Source organism: Heterodontus francisci, chromosome 6 (genome assembly GCF_036365525.1).
Source record: "Heterodontus francisci isolate sHetFra1 chromosome 6, sHetFra1.hap1, whole genome shotgun sequence".
Lineage (NCBI taxonomy): Eukaryota > Metazoa > Chordata > Chondrichthyes > Heterodontiformes > Heterodontidae > Heterodontus > Heterodontus francisci.
In genome coordinates this window covers 30023824-30042554 of record NC_090376.1, presented here as the reverse complement: position 1 = coordinate 30042554, position 18731 = coordinate 30023824, and the positions used below count along the sequence as shown (strand labels likewise).

Below are 18731 nucleotides of genomic sequence, written 5' to 3'. Positions count from 1 at the left end.
TCTTTTTTTTGCCATCCTTTGCAAAGAGAATCGCCCGTTTTCCCTTGCAGCTTGAAGGAAAATCTCCAGGGAGGCAATGCTCAACTGTGGGGCCATTCGTGTCTTGCCTAGGACGTGGTCCCAGTTCACCTCCGCTCCGTCCAGATAGTCAGCAGCAGTGGTGGTGCAGAGGAGTCCAGGAGCACAGCAGGATCACTGCCTCACTGAAAGGCAGCAATACCAGCAGGGCTGGCAGCACTTTAAAAATGGTGCCATCACCTGCGCTGGAGTCATCTGACATGTCAATCAGCGCCCCAGAGCCCACCCCCGTCCTGCAATGGGACGGGCCCCGCGTTACCACATTTGGCCGGCCTCTCAGGTGCCATGAGGTGACAGCACCTGCTTCCGGGGCTTCCGCTGAGACCTGCGATGGGCTGATAAAATTCAGCCCATAGAGTGCAATGCGCTCTTGATACATTTGTGGCTGGGAACTCAACAGCTGATTTTCTATGCCAACTGTGCTCAGCATGCTTACACCTATATTACTGGTGCAAGGGAGTGGAACATCTACCCCTTTATTGCCATGTAAGCATGCTACAAATACGATTATTCTGCTTTGCATTACAGTAGGCTACAGGTCACAGACAACATTCCAACAGAATTGATCAAGGAAAGGATTAAGGCCCTCAAGGTTAAAAAATGATTTTCAAGGTTTTATACTCCAGAAAACAGTGGTTATTTCAGTCAATTTCACATTTCTTCACAACAATTTACGCATTAGTATAATAGCATTTAACTTTATTAATCCAAAGCCATCATTATTCAATGATTTTTGTTCATACCAATAATTAGGTCTGCAGCCATTCTGTTGATTCATTGTATATGAGCTGTTTATTAACTTGTACACTGTTGACATGGCTACACTTATTGCTTAATCAATCACCAACTGATGATACATCTCCAGGCTTGTCAATCATTGCAAGCATAAACTCATTCACATATATCACGTGGGGAAATTATTTTCCTCAGACCCTGACATTGCTTAAGCAAACCTGTATAAAAAGAGAGAGAGCCATCCCACCCTTGTCCCTCGCCTCCTTTCCACCAGTCAGTCGAGTCAGTGCAGGCAGTTACAGTTGCCATTGCAGAATGGTGGCTTAATTGGACAGTGTAGCAGCCACCTAAGGATCAAAAATGAGGTCCGAGAAGCTCTTGCACACTTCCGACAAGAAGAGGCATCTTTTACCCACGTCTGAAGCAGGTGATAGTGCATTTGCATATACAAATAAGGGGCCTAATGCCTGCTTCTGGTTTCTGCTGCAATTTTGATTTGCCCTGAGGAAACGAGTGCCAGTACTGGTGAAAACCAACTCGAAACTTCACGTAAATAAAAAAAGGTTAAGTACATACCATAATCACTGCCATTCCTGGACTCGAGATCTCCAACCTCCCACTTTACTCCGCCATTCAGGTCTCCCCTGATCGCTCCTCAATTTTCCCCCGGACCCAGCACTGACTTCCCACCCCCTACAGCGTAGAGGCCTGCTTTAGGTCGGGAAAAAGAACCTGACCCGAACCACAGCAGGCCCGAGCCTGACCCGGCCCAAGTCCCTCCAATTTTGCCAAACTGAACCTGCCACTACTCGGCCCGACCCGACCCAGCCATCCGTTTACCTTCCTGACACCGAACCTGCAAGAAGCTGCAGCACATGCACGAGACATCATAGTGACATCACTCGAACACTGCGCAGGCTCAGTTTCGTTCCGGACTCACAGCTCAGTTAAGATTTTTATTTTTAATACTTACCAGCAGAGCACACCGTGTGTGTCCGGCCCGACTCGACCCGACCTGGACTCGGCCCGACCTGACACAAGCCCGGAAACCAGTCCCAGAAGATGGGTCCAACCCGACCCGAACCCAACACATGTCGTCGGGTCCCGTCGGGTTTGGGTCGGTTAGCAAGCCTCTACTACAGCGCTCCCAACCCTCCCCAGCATTACTCCAGGGACCTGCAATCTACCTACCTGATTCCCCCACTGAACCCAGAGCATCAACTATGAGACCTACCGTTCCTCCTCCAGCCTCCTGTGATCCAACCCAATCACTTACCTGGAAATTAGAGCACTAACCTGTGCAGGCTCCTACTACAATATCATCTACATTATGATGAGGTCCGTAGCCCAAAATCCAGGCTTTATTTGAGTGTGGGCTATAAACACTGTGCAGCTGATTATCCTCCAACATGTCCCATGGTTCTACTCCCTAGCAGCCTGCATGCGTATGAAGGAAATAGTTAATTAGTACCCGTCCACTAAAGTTGCAGTGAATGCTACTGCATACATCAGGAATCCAGCTACTGAGCCCAAATCAAACATCAATGCCTCTACAAGTTCATAACATACTTATTGTTGATGAAGACCATTTGACCCAATTAATACGTCCATCCAGAACTCCCCCCATGGCTGCATTTAATTTTTTCTTAAATGATTCCATGGTTTTCATCACTAACCTAACTCTCTAACTCAAAATTCTGTGTGGAAGACCTCTGCAAATTTTAACACACTCCCAGGAATTCCAGTGCAAATACTGACATATTTCCAGAGTACCAACATCCTAACTTCAGAAGGATGGTGTCACATCCCCAAAGGAGGCCCGTGGTATCACTGGAGAAAACTTATTTTATCAGTATATAGCAACAGGCTGGGTTTGCCTTTGCTATACCACCTGAAATGGTATTGTTTCATAATGGAAAGTCACATGATGGTGGGAAGGTCGGGCCTGGGTAATTGCCTGACTTTTCTTCTCATAGTTGCTGCAAGTTTTAACATTAGGGACAACCAGAAGCAATTCCACTCACGAGAATGTTGGAGGAAGTGGGCGAGTAGCGGGCTACTCTCCCTCTCTTAAGACCCCTTTTAGAGGTTGTTTGATTCATAGACACCCTTGTCAAACATTAATAAAGACAATCTTCAGGACTCCTATCCTTTTAACTATGCCTCTTCCTCCTTTTGCTGCCGCACTGCCGACTATTTCCCCACCTGTAGTGATGGGCGCCTGGTAGGATTGGGGCAGCAGAAGGGAGTCCCACTCTGACCATCCTCTGATGGGAATTATTCCCAGAGCAAAATCGAGCCTAATGTGTTAGTAAGAAGTGCAGGGAAATTCAGAAATCTGATGACTGTGTAGGCTTGGGGACATCACTTTGACAAGTTAGCACTAGTACATGATTGACCTGATGCAACCTGTGCTCGAAAGTGCATGTATGTAGACATCAGCATCAGACAGAATTGGGCTCAGCTGTTATGGTTGAATAGCCTTCTGACATAATTGGCCAAGAAATTGCTTGGAGCTCTTCCTGCTCCCGCTGGTGGTACTTCACTGGAAGTGTGGTGGAAATCCTGTCAATGCATGTAATTTGGAGTGTGCACAGCTCAGAACAATTTCCTGGTCATTGTTTAGAAGAATTAGATGAGATATTGGAGGCCTGCAGGAGCATGTAGAACTATTCCCAAGATGAGTCAGTGCTTTCAGGAGAAAAAGAGATAAAATTGGGGAGTATCATTGTGCATGAGAGGAGTGCCAGACTCAGGAATAAAATAACATTACTCAGCTTCCATATAAAGCAATTTAGGGGGACATTTTATGCCTTTTCTTCTACTATTAGTAGTGGTAATAGTAGTAGAAGTAGTAGTAATACTACTACTACAACCAGTACTACAACTACAACAGTTTATATAGTGTCTTTAATGTGGAAAAAATGTCCCAATATGCTCCACAGAGCTTTTATTTTAACTTTTGCTAGCCTACAGCCCATCTACTGCTGTCATCTGCTGAGCTTTTGACTGTACCTCAATGGACTTCTGACTTCTCAGCTTTTATGCACTGCTGTGTGCCTATATTCCTGGGAGCCCCAAGTGCTTTACAGGCAGTAAGTTTTTGTTTGAAACGCAATCACTGTTATGCAGGTGAATGCAGCAGCCAGTTTGAGCACTGCAAGGTCACACCAACAGCAAAGACATATATGTCCAGTTAATCTATTTTTTCGCAGTGGTCGTTGAGGGTTGAATGTCAGACAGGACACCAGGAGAACTCCCCTACTTTTCTTCAAATAGTACCATAGATTTTTTACATCCACCTGACCAGGTTGACAGGGCCTTGCTTTAATGTCAGATCCAAAAACAGCCAATCTCAGACAGTGCAGCATTCCATTGATACTACACTGAGGTATCAACCTAAGTAATGTGCTCAAATTCCTGGAGTGGAGTTCAAGCTCACAACCTTCTGAGGAGAGAGTGGGCCTGTGAGATTTAGCAAGGGTGGCCTGAAGAAAAGGGCCAAGATGGGCGAAGGCTGCACCAGCAATGGTGCAGTGGAGAGAGAGAGAAAGCATCAGAGGCCAGAGTTGGAAGACCAAAACTCATGGGCTGGCACCATAAGGTAGGAGGAGGTTGCAGAGGTAGGATGAGATGAGATCATGAACAGATTTGTAAATGAGGATAATAATTTTGAATTTGTGTTTTACTTTGAATCATGTACTTAATTTGCATTGTGCAATGAAAAAAATTCTTTGGGGTCAATTTTAATCTGAAGCAGGTTTTGGCATGGGCACTTCCTTGCTAAACTGCTATTATTTAGGTTCTGTAATGGTATGTAGTGCGGTGAGGTTGCTGATCACTTCTTTATATTGTGGAATAGATGTAGAACGATGGTGCCTACAATGAGGTGACTGTATGTGTGGGAGTGTGTGCATTTTCTGGCTCCTATGTGAGGAGGAGATCCATTCAGCCCAGTGATATGAAAACTGTATTATTAACTTGAACAGACAGGTTGAACTGGGAAAGCAGACAGACAGCAAAAACAACTGGCTCTGCTTTGGCTCCAGAAATAGAAACAAAGTAGGGGATGGGGCAGAAAGTGGGGTGCAGAAAATGACAGATTTATTTCAGTCTACCTTTAAACCACATTTTCATTAGGATTTATACAGATCTGTGCCTTTAGAACTTAATTACCTTTTCTCGGCCTAAGATTTTCCTGCGATCTTTCAAGATGCATGCAAGTTGTCAAGGATGACTTCAATCCATGATTTATATTTTGTTCTGTGGGCCTGTCTCTAATTGCCAATTGATGCCTTCCCTGCTAACATGGCTAGAATTATGGGGGCTCCAATGCTTTGTACCACTTAAAATCACAACTTAAACTAGTTTTTCCATGCCTAAATTTTGCACCTTAGTATAGGCTGAATAGACAATGAGATGTGTTTTTCAGCTTTGAGATACCTTGTTCACTTACAAAATAAATGTAATCGTCAATTTTCTGTGTTGGCAGCACAGACTCGTAGTCGCAGCTCTTATATTGTAAAATTATCCAACAAAAGTTTTAGGAGCTGAAAATCTGCAGGGGTGGGGAGAGGTGGGTGGTATTTCCTGGCATAATTGCCAAAGTGCAGCCATCCAAGGCTGAACAGGTTGGGGCTCTTCTCTCTAGAAAAGCGAAGGTTGATGAGTGTCCTAATCGAGGTCTTTAAAATTATGAGGGTAGTTGATAGGGTAGAGGAGGAGGAAATGTTTCCACTTGTGGGAGAGTCCACAAAACTGAGGGTCATACCATAAATAAAAGATAGTTACTAACAAATCCAATAAAAGATTTAGGAGAAACCTCTTTACCCAGAGTGGTGAGAATGTGGAACTTGCTACCACATGAGTAGTTGGGGTGAATAGCATAGATGCATTTAAGCAGAAGCTGGACAAGTACATGGGGGAGAAAGGAATATGAGGATATGCTGACAGTATTAGATGAATTAATGAGGGAGAAGGCTCATGTGGAGCATTAACACCAGCATAGACCAGATTGCCTGAATTGTCTGATTCTGTGCTGTAGATTCTATGTAAGATGCTGACCCCATCAAAACATACAGTGTCGGGGAGAGTTTCTTAATTATCATGTGAATGGCAGGCATGCGTGTAATTGGAGTGCACTGGGTTGCTGCCAATCTTAACATGGCAGAAAATCCAACAAAAGCAGATCTACCCGGGGGTAGATGGAGGGATGCCAAATTCACCAAGGATAAAATGCTGACTCCCCAGCTACTTTTGTAAATGGGCTGAATGTAAGAAAACAAATACTTCCTCTTCTGGGGTCTCAGCCACAATCCAGACTTTGACACCTGATGAGCTTCACGGCCAGAAACTGACAGCCTGGTCACACCTGGTCTTGGCAGGCATGGTGATATGCCAGGTCTCTGTGAAACCAAGACTCCTGGCCTGCAACCCCACTGCACTGCTGGCCTTTCACAGGGTAGGTGGAGGGTTAACCTCTTTCAAGATCCTGCTGAATTCCTGAAGTAAGGTCAGGACTTGGCATATCTATTCCCTTCTGCTGCACTCCTGCCTGTTATTTTTGAAGAAGTGTCTCACTGGATTCCCTTAAAGGTCCAGTGGTTTAGTGTACTACAGTGAGGCACACAGATCAGGAAGAAAATGGATCCAGTTCCTGTTCTGTGCTGCCATTCTCAGCCAAAGCAGCAGTGGAGGGGAGCCGGAACTGACACAAACTGCCTCAGGACTAAATAGCTGGCTTTGGTGTTCCGAAGCTAGAGAGGGTTAAAATATCCACAGGGTCCCTGCTCTTGACTGAAGGTAGTACATGTATGTAGCTGGAAGGTGAACGTAGCTGTGGTACTACCCCAGGTCTGGCTGGGGTCAGGGTTTTCACGTCCCGACCTCAGGACTGGAAGCGGGTGCGGCTTCCATTGGGACAATGAGTGGCCAGCTGTATACTATCAAGTGGTGGCTGATCAAGTAAAAGTTAGGAGACGCGGGCGGCCGTTCATTGAGAGGATTGAGGCAGGAGAAGAGGTGCAAAGGTGGCGTCAGGTAACACTGTGGCAGGAGCTGGCACCATATTTAAAGGGCTGTGAGCCCTGCATTCACTGCTGCCTGGTTTGAAAGGGCCTCTGCCTGACTGCTGCCAAGGAGCCTCTACCTGCCTGGTTGCCTTCTGCCAAGCAGCCTCTGCCAGACTGCTGCCAAGGAGCCTCTGCCTGTGTGATTGCCTGCTGCCAAGCAACCTCTGCCTGACTGCTGCCAAGGAGCCTCTGCCTGACTGACAGATTGCAGTCAAGGAGGCTCTGCCTGACTGCTGTGAAGGAGCTGAATAGAAACCTGCAGGCAGAAAGGTAGAAGGAAGACCCCAGGTGGCCCCACAGTTCAGCGATACCTCTCTCCGAGGGCAAGGAATGGTGGGAAGTCCTCCTCCCATGCTTAGGGAGGAGGAGACCAACCCACCTGACCAAGCAAGCCCGGATGGACATAGTAGAGGAGGTCAGCGGCTGTGAGATCACCCCCCACCCCCAGGACCTGGATCCAGAGTTGGAAGCTGGTCACCTGGACTCATCCTAAGCTAGGGGTCAGCAAGGTCAGCAGCCTGCCTCCACCTCAGTTGGCAGCGCAGGGGAAGGACTACATAGGAGCACCGGGAAAAGATTTAAGAAGAGCACCTAGATGCTCTTAGGGGTTCACGGGTGAATGTACATTCCAAATGGATTGGGTTGCGTTTGGTGTTACGTGGAATAAAGAAATGATGTTATCTCATGATATCTTCCTGTTATGAACATACGAACATAAGAATTAGGAGCAAGAGTAGGCCATTCGGCTGCTTCGAGCCTGCTCCGTCATTTAATATGATCATGGCTGATATAATTGTTGTCTCAAATCCACTTCCCCGCCTATCCCTGATATCCTTTGACTCCCTTGTTAGTCAAGAATTTATCTACCTCTGCCTTAAAAATATTCCCCGCCTCCACCGCTCTCTGGTGAAGAGAGTTCCAAATACTCATGATCCTTTGAGAGAAAAAAATTATCCTCACCTCTGTCTTAAATGGGCGACCCCTTATTTTTAAACTATATTCCCTAGTTCTATTCTCTCCCACAAAGGGTTACTTCCTTTCAGCATCCACCCTGTCAAGTCCACTCAATAAGATCACCTCTCATTCTTGTAAACTCCAATGGATAGAGACCCAATGTGTCCAACCTTTCCTCATAAGATAACCCCACTCCCCCCACCACCCCCATCCCAGGTATCAGTCGAGTGAACCTTCTCTGAACTGCCTCTAATGCATTTATATCCTTTCTTAAATAAGGAGACCAAAACTGTACACAGTACTCCAGATGTGGTCTCACCAATACCCCATACAACTGTAGCAAAACACCCCTACTTTCATATCCCATTCCCCTTGCAATAAATGACAACATTCCATTTGCCTTCCTAATCACTTGCTCTATCTGCATACCAACCTTTTGTGATTCATGTACCAGAAAGCCCAGATCCCTCTGTACCTCAATGTCTCTCAATTTAAATAATATGCTGCTTTACTATTCTTCCTGCCAAAGTCGATAAGTTCACATTTTCTCACATTATACTCCATTTGCCAATTTTTTCCTCATTCACTTAACCTATCTATATCCCTTTGCAGACTCCTTGTGTCCTCTTCACAACTTACTCTTCTACCTATCTTTGTGTCATCAGCAAATTTAGCAACCATACCTTCAGTCCCTTCATCCAAGTCATTGATATAAATTGTAAATCGGTCCCAGCACTGAGCCCTGTGGCATTCCACGCATCACATCTTGCTACCCCGAAAATGACCCATTTATGCCTATTCTCTGTTTTCTGTTAGCTAACCAATCCTCTATCCATGTTAATATGTTACCCCCAACGTTATGAGCTCTTATTTTGCTTAGCAACCTTTGATGTGGCACCTTGTCAAATGCCATCTGGAAACCTAAGTATAGCACATCCACAGGTTCCCCTTTATGCCCTTTGGGACTTCATTTAAATCCTTCCTCTCTCAAGGGGCTGGAAGTGAGGGACCAAGTCCTGAGCACTCAAAGCTTCAGCCTTGCCATTGTGCGATGTGCAGCTGGGTCGTTGTCATCGGCTGTCCCTCAATTCGTCTACTCAAGGTCGCGAGTTTCTGCCATGGATCATCATGTGACTGAATAGGCTGATTCTCGACCCTCAGATCTTTGGGCACATGGGGCAGGATGTCCCTCGAGGTAGGGGGATCCGGAGTGCAGGATGTGCTTCCTTCTCTGCCGCCGCACTGCCTCATCATTAAGGCGTTTGGACTCAAAGCATGATACAGCTTGATGGACAAGTTGTCACCATTTTGAATGATTGGTAGCAAGCTCCTCCCAGTCATCAATGTCAATTCTGCTGTGCTTCAAAAAGAACTTCAGAGTGTCTTTGAAGCATTCTTTTTGTCCTTTCCTGGGACGCTGGCCATTTGGGAGTTGAGAAAACAGGACCTGGTGGGGGAGACAGTTTTTGGCCATTGGACACAGTGTCCAGTCCATCGAAATTTGTTTTGCTGAGTTTTGTCTGAATGCTTGTGGAGCTGGTTTCAAGAAGGACACTAATGTTTGTTCAACGATCCTCCCATTGAATCCAGAGGATGCGGCAGAGGCATTGCTGATGGAATTTCTCCAGCGCTCTTGTGAGTCGCTGATACACAGTCCAGGTCTCACTGCAGTACAGGAGTGTGATGACGACCACTGCTCTATACACAAACACTTTTGTTGACTTGTGGAGGTCTTTGTTGTCAAACACCCACTGCCATAGTTTGTAGAAGGCTGAGCTGGCACAGCTGATCTGGTGTTGGATCTCCTCGTCAATGGTGACCTTTTGAGAGAGGTGGCTGGCAAGGTATGGGAAGTGCCCAACATATTCCAGAGACTCTCCTTCAACATATATGGAAGGTGGAATATTTAGCTGACCAGGTGTGGGTTGATATGAGCTTTGTTTTGGCAACATTCAAGGACAGGCCAAGTCTCGTATGCAGAATTGAAGAGATCAAGAGTGGCTTGCAAATCTGGTTTAGAGTGGACAACGACACTGCAGTAATCTGAAATCTATACATCATATATGTCTATGGTGGTCAGTTTAGCTTTGGCATGGAGGTGACTGAGGTAAAAGAGTTTTCCATCTAGGCAGTATTTAATACTCACACCAGAGGGCAGCTGATCTTTAATGAGGTGAACAGGCACCATCAGGTAGATTGTAAATAGTATGGGGGCTATCACACAGCCTTGCTTGACCTCGGTCCAGATTTTGAAGGCATCTGTTTCAGATCTCCCACTCAAGACAGTTGCAGTCATATCATCATGGAGCAATTGCAGGATTGTGATGAAGTTTCTTGAGCATCCAAATCTTTGGAGCACAATCCACAGAGCCTCGCAATTTACTGAGTCAAATGCTTTGGTCAGGTTGAAGAATGCAATGAAAAGTTCCTGGTGTTGTCTGGGTGCTGGGTGCTGGAGTGCAGAAGGAAGGAGGCGACAACAGGGCTGCATACAGGAAAGGCTTTATTGGTGTGGTTCCAGAAGGTGGTAAGGGTCATACGAAACGTGATGTATAAGACCATCTCAAGCCTCCCTTGCGTATATCTCATGGTGCCTTTCCTGCTGTCACTGAGGCCCTTCATCTGGCACTGCCTGGGCAGCATCCTCATCATCGGAGAAGGCATCGCACTCCTCGATATCCTCACTGATCAACACCTCCCCCCTCTGTAGTGCCACATAGTGCAATGCACAGCAGACCACCATGATATGTGAGATCCTATCATACTGAAGGGCATACTGAAGGGCTCCAGCAGACCAATCTAGGCACCTAAATCTCACCTTCAGGAGACAAATAGCCTGCTTGATGGTCACTCGGGTTGCCCCGTGGCAAGCGTTGTACCTCTGGAGGGGGTGCAGAGGAGATTCACCAGGGTGTTGCCTGGGCTGGAGCATTTCAGCTATGACGAGAGACTGGATAGGCTAGGGTTGCTTTCCTTAGAGCAGAGAAGGCTGAGGGGAGACCTGATAGAGGTATACAAAATTATGAGGGGCATAGATAGGGTAGATAGAAAGAAACTTTTTCCCTTAGCAGAGGTGTCAATAACCAGGGTGCATAGATTTAAGATAAGGGGCAGGAGGTTTAGAGGGGATTTGAGGAAAGATCTTTTCACCCAGAGGGTGGTTGGAATCTGGAACACACTGCCTGAAGGGTGGTAGAGGCAGGAACCCTCACAACATTTAAGAAGTATTTCGATGAGCACTTGAAATGCCATAGCGTACAAGGCTACTGGCTAAGTGCTGGAAAATGGGATTAGAATAGATAGGTGCTTGAAGGCCGGTATGGACATGGTGGGCTGAAGGGCCTGTTTCTGTGCTGTGTAACTGTTTCTGTATAACTCTATGGCTCTCCTTTGTGTTCGTGTGTGGATTCCTCACAGGTGCCACTGGGTAACAATGTCCTCAGTGGGGAGCCCTTGTCTCCAAGTGTCCATCGCTGAAGTGCATGAGGGGATGTAAATGATCTGGCATCTGGGATTGCCGAAATATGCGTCGTGGTTGCTTCCCGGGAATCGTGCACACACCTGCATGTTCGTTTGCGATGGTCACAGACCTGTTGCACATTGAGTGAGTGGAAGCCCTTCCTGTTGATGAAGGCTGCTGGTTGGTCTGAGGGAGTCTTGATAGCCACATGGGTGCAGTCGATGACAGCCTGCACCTGGGGGAATCCAGCGATGGCCCCGAATCCTATAACCTTCTCAACTTGTCTGTTTGGATCGGTGTGGAAGCACACAGAGTCGCAGATCCTCCTGAACAGGGCTTTTTTCTTTTGTTTGTAGGATGTGGGTGTTGCTGACTAGGCCAGCATTTATTGTCCATCCCTAATTGGCCTTGAACTGGCTAGGCCATTTCAGAGGGCATTTTTTTAAAGAGTCAACTACATTGCTCTGTGTCTGGAGTCACATGTCGGCCAGACAGGTAAGGACAGCAAATTTTCTTTCTTAAAGGACATTAGTGAACCAGATGGGTTTTTATAACAATCAACAATGTTTTCATGGTCACCGTTAGACTAGTTTTTGCTTTAAATTCCCAGATTAATTAAATTCAAATTTCACCATCTGCCATTGTGGGATTCAAACCCATGTCCCTCGAGCAATAGCCTGGGTCTCTGGGTTACAAGTCCAGTGACATTACCACTACACCACCCTCTCCCCTTGGTGCCCTCCTTGATACACCGATGCACCGCAGACTGCGGGATCCCACATATATCTCCAGTCGATCCCTGGAATGATCCAGCAGTGTAGGAGTTCAGTGCCATGGTGACCTTCAGTGACACTGGCAACGGGTGCCCACCAAGTCTCCTTGCATCATGGTGCATAAATCAGTGACGGCCTCCCTGAAGAGGTGGAGTATTACGACCAGGTGCAAAAAGGGTCTAGGGTTCCCTCTCAGCCTTCACCTGGCTTTACTTTAACAGGGTTTAATTTTAAACACACTGTTTTTTTTTACCTCCCCCTTTGTGAATCCTTGTTCACTAACTTCCAATTATAAGGCAAAGAAACTAGCCAAATAGGTTTTCTTAGGTTTAAAGAAAAAAGGTTGAACTTTATTAAACTTAAACTCTAATTCAGTTAACGCCTACGGATACGCGACGTGCCCACGCTATCATGCATACACGATACACACATGCAGATAGAGACAGAAAAGAGCAGAAGAAATAAAGTGGAAAAGTTTGAGGCAATATATGCAGATGGTTTGGGTTACTGTTCTTCGAGCTCGCTGTAAGGTCCTTGATTGTAAATAGGTCTTGCTTTTCGTTGGGGCCCAGTATTCTTCTTAAACCTTGCTCGATGTAGGAGACTGTTCTCTCTTGAAGTTCATGTGTCCTCAGTGGGTCCAGAGACTTGTGAGAAAGAGATGGGAGCAGACAGGACAGGTCTTCTCACTCCAGGAGCAGTCTTTATTCTCAAAAACTCTGAGGCTAGTTGAAAAAACCCTGGAGCAGCCAGTTAGTCATGTGACCAACTGGTTTAACCAGTCCTGGCCCTTGTGGATTGCATCACCTTATCAGCCTCTGGAATGCGCTTCCTTACACCTTCAATGTCTGGTGATCAAAATCCATTGTGGGTTGAATGTGTCAGGGAATGGTCCTTTGTCTCCACAAGCACTGTCTGTTAGTATGCAAATGTTTTTCAGCTAAGTGTGTAACAGGCCCTCTCTTCTTCCCAGCCAGTTTAAAATCAATGTGCATATGACAAAATTAATAGGTCTCATTTTTGGCAGGTGGGGGCCGACATGACATGGAGTCTTTGGAGACACTGCTGCTCAGACATCTGCATGTGGTTGAGTCTCGGCTCATAGACCCTCGATTCCCAATTCACACTCAGTTGGAGTGACATGTTCATAAGAACATAAGAAATAGGAGCAGGAATAGGCCATTTGGCCCCTTGAGCCTGCTCTGCCGTTCAATAAGATCATGGCTGATCTTCTACCTCAACTTCACTCTCCTTCCCTATCCGCAGATCCCTTGATTCTCTCATGTCTAAAAAGTTCCCACCTATATGGAAGCACAGGATTAGTGAACTTACTTTGGACTGAATTTTCTGGGTGATGGTGAAGTCCTTCCACTGGGGCCAAAAGTAGGAGATGACCCTGCTTTGGAGGGTGGTGGGACCCTGGGGCGGCATTGTCAATAAAGAGACTGATTGTGGATTGGGGATCGAGGTTACAAGGTTGTGGACCTGTTTCGGATCCGTGCCTTCTTCAAGTTACTCCATAGTCAGAACATGGGATTCGTGAATTTACCCTATAACGAGTAGCCATTTGGCTGAGATGCCAGAGGCCACTGCCCCCAGAAAGAATATCCTTCTGTAGAGAGACGATAATATGAAATAAAAGGAGGAGGAAAAGATTAATATTTAAAAAAATATATTTTCTTGACCTTTTGGTATTAATGAAACCACGTACCCAAGTTATAATTTTCAAATAATTTTACTGCAAAGTAGGTTTGCTAACTAATATTTGCTAAGCTATCAATATTGTAAGGCAACAAAAATCATTAAGTGATGAAACAAGATACAAATATATGGGCCTCAATTTTCACTTTAATTGGTGATAACATTCTCAGTACAGGCATGATGTAAATTTCATTTGCACTGAGCAAAAACGTGGAACTTTCCTTTTCACATTAGAGGCTAATTAAATGGCAGAGTGTGACTATTGGTTTTAGTTCACCCATTCTTTTCGGTGCTCCAGTGAACTGCAATACAACACCATCATAAAGGCACCATTGTGCCATTTCTTTTCCGCAATTCCTTTTCATGCCTGACAATTTTCTTTTCTTTTTCTCTCTCTTCACTGATGGGGTCTGTGGTCCTCTGGCATCCTCTGGTCTCTTTTCCAAATGGTCATTCATTATATGAGTAGTAGCCAAACAGACTTGGCCATTGGCAACTAAGGCAAGGGGCTGAATTTTCCCAGCCCCACAGACGTGGGTTAGTAGGAGGGACAGGGAGCAAAATGACAGATTCTCGCACCAGGGCAGCTCCCTGACACGCTCTGACCGGCGCCTGCTACCCACCCGGAAGCGGTGAGTAGTTTATGAGGCTCAATTAAGTCTCCACTTGGGGGTAAAGTAGTGACGCCACTGGGATCTTCCCGATGGCAGACAGGCTTCCGCTGCTGAGGTTGAGGTTGAGGCCGAGGCCTGGCCGTTTCCTGGGGATGGCTTCCTGGCGACAGGCTAGGGGCCAGTGGGCCAGATGGGCCTCCTTTAAATCCCTGACCCTCCCCAGAGCTGCGGGGATCAGCGGGACAGAACTGCAGCCACAGGTCATCCTGTGGAGGTACTTCCCCTTCACAATGATAGCCTAACAGCTGTGGCCACGCTTATTGTTTTGCAATGTCATAATTCTTCAGAGGGTGCCTCCATCTTGCAGTGCTGTCGCAATCTCCTGCCTGCCTCAGCAGCACCTACCTCTTGCGTTGGAGCTGCCGACCAGACATGGCTGTGGACCTGCTGATTCCCTGGTCCACCCGCAGTCCTTAATTGGTGACTGACATGCATGAAACACAAAAAGTTAGCATGCAGGTGCAGCAAGTAATTAAGAAGGCAAATGAAATTTTGGCCTTTATTGCTAGAGGGTTGGAGTTTAAAAATAGGGAAGTCCTGTTACAACTGCACAGGATGTTGATGAGGTCACACCTGGAGTACTGTGTACAGTTTTGGTCTCTATATTTAAGAAAGGATATACTGGCATTGGAGGCAGTTCAAAAGAGATTCACTAGGCTGATTCCTGGGATGAAGGGACTTGTCAAGAACGGCTAAACAGGTTAGGCCTTTATTTATTAGAGTTTAGAAGAATGAGGGGTGATCTTATTGAAAGATTCTGAGGGGGCTTGACAGGGTAGATGTTGAGAAGATGTTTCCACTAGTGGGGTATCTCAAACTAGGGGACATAGTTATAGAATAAGGGGACACTCATTTAAAACTGAGATGCGAAGGAATTTCTTCTCTCAGAGGGTAGTGAATGTCTGGAATTTTCTACCACAGAGAATTGTGGAGGCTAGATCACTGAAAGTATTTAAAGAGGAGGTAGGTAGATTTTTGAAATATCAAGGAGTTGAGGGCTATGAGGAGCTGGCACAAGAGATGAGTTGAGGTCTGGGACAGATCAGCCATGATCTTATTGAATGGCGGGGCAGGCTTGAGGGGCCGAATGGCTCACTCCTGCTCCTATTTCTTATGTTCTTATGTTCTTCTGTCCCTCCATGACCACTTCTGGGTTCCTGACACGGTATTGAGGCTGACGTTGGGATTGCGACCCAGTGGGAAAATTCAGCCCAAGGGGTCTGGGGAATGGAGAGGGACTGGACTACAGAGCACACTAAGGGAGAAGTGGAGAGTGACTACAGCAAGTGGGTGGTAGAAAGGGATGCAGTGTGCAGGATGTGAAAATTAAACCATTAGGCCTTGAGAGAAGTAGGAGGGGCTTAACCATCATGGCAGGTGTTCTGAGAATTTATTTCCCAGTGCTCGACTGGCAGCAAACCTGCCAGGCAGGACAACATGAATAAAATATTAATCAACTGTCAAAAAATAAGAAAAATATAGGGGGTAAAATTCAACACTTGGCGGCAGATTCCTATCATTACACTTGCCTGAAATTCTTTTCGTTGACCTCAATGTTAAGGAAATTCAGGCTGGGTGTATAACAGCAGCCAATTTGATAGCGCCCCCACTGCTCTGTGCCCCCACTGAAGTTGAATTTCACTCCCGAAACTTTTTTTGGCAGCGGGTTAAAAACAAGCATTTTTTTTTTGCTCTTGTTTAATATTTTACTTCCCAGCATTTGCATGCAAATCTTTTCAGCTGCAGTGAGATTAATTTGGAGGCAGATAATGAATTCTGTTTTGCTCAGCAAACAGATGGGCTCATTATTGCCCAGGTCAACTGAAAACTGATTCCATCAATTTGTTTCACCGAACCTGTTTACAGCGAGGCAGGGAGCAAAATCTGTAATGTGTGAATAATCAAACAAACTAGCATGTGCATTTCTTAACCTTTATTTCTGATATTTTTTAATGATCTGTACTGTTGTTTCTGCATTTTATTTAACAACAGTTCGAAGCTCAAAATAAATACATATTGGTAGGTTGATGCTATGAAAATAATAAAAATAATGAGGTTAAAATTCTGAGTTCAGAGCTCCCCAATAGTTCAGTGGGTAAATATGCTGCGCAGAATGTTACAGAGATGCACAGATATCAGGAAGGCTCCAGGTTCAAATTTGGCTCTGCGTGGTTGCCAACTTTTATTGAAATTCTGAGGTTGTGGACTTCACTGGCAAGGCAGCATTTATTGCCCATCCCTACTTACCTTTATAAAGGTGGTGGTGAACCTTCTCGGACTGCTGCAGCCTATGTGGTGAAGCTGCTCCCACAAAACTCTTACGTGGGGAGTTCTAGGATTTTGCCCCAGCGATTATGAAGAGTCTGCTCATGTTTGGAGCAGACAGCTAACCTGTTTTGACCCCTGCCCATTCCATTCACTGACACCTTTTCAAATTGGGTTTTTGTCTCTGGCTGACATCCTGTACACACTTAACGGAGTGGGAGTCAGATGGAGCTGGAAATGCCACAAGAAGAGGGACTATGCAAATGGAATGGATGACCGTTAGCAGGTATGTCTCTGGGAGCTTCGATTAGCTCAATTGCATTCAGGGTTCCTGAAGACTGTGGGGGCAGGGCATAGTTTTAGGCGGTGTGTATTTCTGCATTGCTTTTGAACAACAATTATAACAACAACATGAACATCCCAAGATGCTCCACAGAAGCGTAATCAGGCAATAAAATTGACACTGATCCAAGGAAGGGTATATTAAGTCAGGTGACCAGATACTTGGTCTAAGAGGTAAGGAGTGTCTTAAAGGTGGAGAGGTGGAGAAGTTTAGAGAGGAAAATTCAGAATTTAGGACCTAGGCAGCTAGGCATGGCCTCCAATGGTGGGGTGAAAGAAGTCGGGGATGCACAAAAGTTTTAACAGTTTGATTTTAGCTCCATCAGGAGATGATTCCCATTTTGCATTTTTACTTGATGGCATTTTGATCCTCACTACTGTAATCTAATCATTCTGGTTTACTGCCTGTTACAATAGGCCTCCACTTGGTTACTGATTAATACGCTGTACATGTAATACTCTCTCCCTTGCACCTGCAAGCATTAGCTTCCTATACGATAAATGGCTCAGCACCAAACCTTACACGGCCCAGCTAGTGATCAGGGGTTGACCAGCCAAGATACAAAAGTGGGATGTTAGCCACCCATATTTTCCATTGCCCTTCCTGATGGTTTGTTTAGTTTATCATGAACCAGACTGATCAGGATGACCCCAGCTTCAATCCCCTGCCTGTGATGAGTTGGCTGGTCTGACCCTGATTGGTGGTATGGACACTGCAATTGACCTCAGTACCTATGGGGTAGGGAGGGAAAATAAACCTCCTGATCTTAATCCTGCTGGATGTGTATTTGTGTGGACATTGAGTGAGGATAGAATTAGGCTCAGCTGCAATACCCTCATGATTCATACCCTGCTTACACTGAGTGTTGAGGCACACCCATGAATAATGACCAACGGTGAGATACTGGAATTTGATGGGTGTCTGTAACACCATACCTTTGAATTCCTTTCTGGGGTATGAGGACAGGAAAGAGGGAATTGTAAGGAAACAGTGTCCTCTATTACCTCTTCAGCAATAATTAGGATAAGATGGGTAGGGTTAACCCTAAAAAAAAAGGGAACACGTCCTCAATGCGATGCATTCCCACCTGCTGCCATGTGAGTGTCCCATCCTTAAGAAGCGGGAGACTTAATTAACATATTTACATCAGGCTCCCACAGGGTAATTGGGATTTAAGTTTAACCCAGCGATGAAATGGAGGCAAGAGCTGCCAGCTCCAGAAGGTAAGTGCCTTTTATAGCACTGCTTGTGGGCCAGGAGAAACACAAATGCTCCTCATGACCCTTCAAGAAAGTATTCAGCCTTCCCTGTGTCGATCGCAGAGTCTCTTTTGCTCCTGCTGTGATTACCTCCCCTGATCTGCAGCCTGTCCCACCTCCTGTCATTAGTTTTCCCATCCTGCTGCTGGTCAGCCTACAAATGTGGCCTGCTGCCAGGCCAGACACAGAATAGAAAATTGATAATGAGGTCCTGCCTTTAAATGTGGCATGACTTCTACGTCTCCTGGGTTGTGGGGTTCTTTGACCACTTTTGGCCTTCTCCCCTCTTTCCTGCTTCCCTGAAAATATCAGGGCTCAACGTCTTTAGGCTGCCTCTTTGTCTACAGATCCACCACTACTTACTGAGCTGGTACAGGAACAAACAGGCAAATCAAGTGACGATTCTCTCCAACATTAT

General features: G+C 45.9%; 1 long non-coding RNA gene across 2 annotated transcripts in view; it reads left to right on the top strand.

The window, feature by feature from the left end:
* The first annotated feature begins 1058 nt into the window (after positions 1-1058).
* Positions 1059-18731, top strand: part of LOC137370932 (uncharacterized) — a 32585-nt gene continuing 14912 nt past the window's right edge. For both annotated transcript variants that reach the window (XR_010975140.1, XR_010975141.1), the window contains exons 1-2: positions 1059-1240; positions 11655-11793. This is a non-coding gene — a long non-coding RNA (uncharacterized lncRNA). The remainder of the gene's footprint in view (positions 1241-11654; positions 11794-18731) is intronic.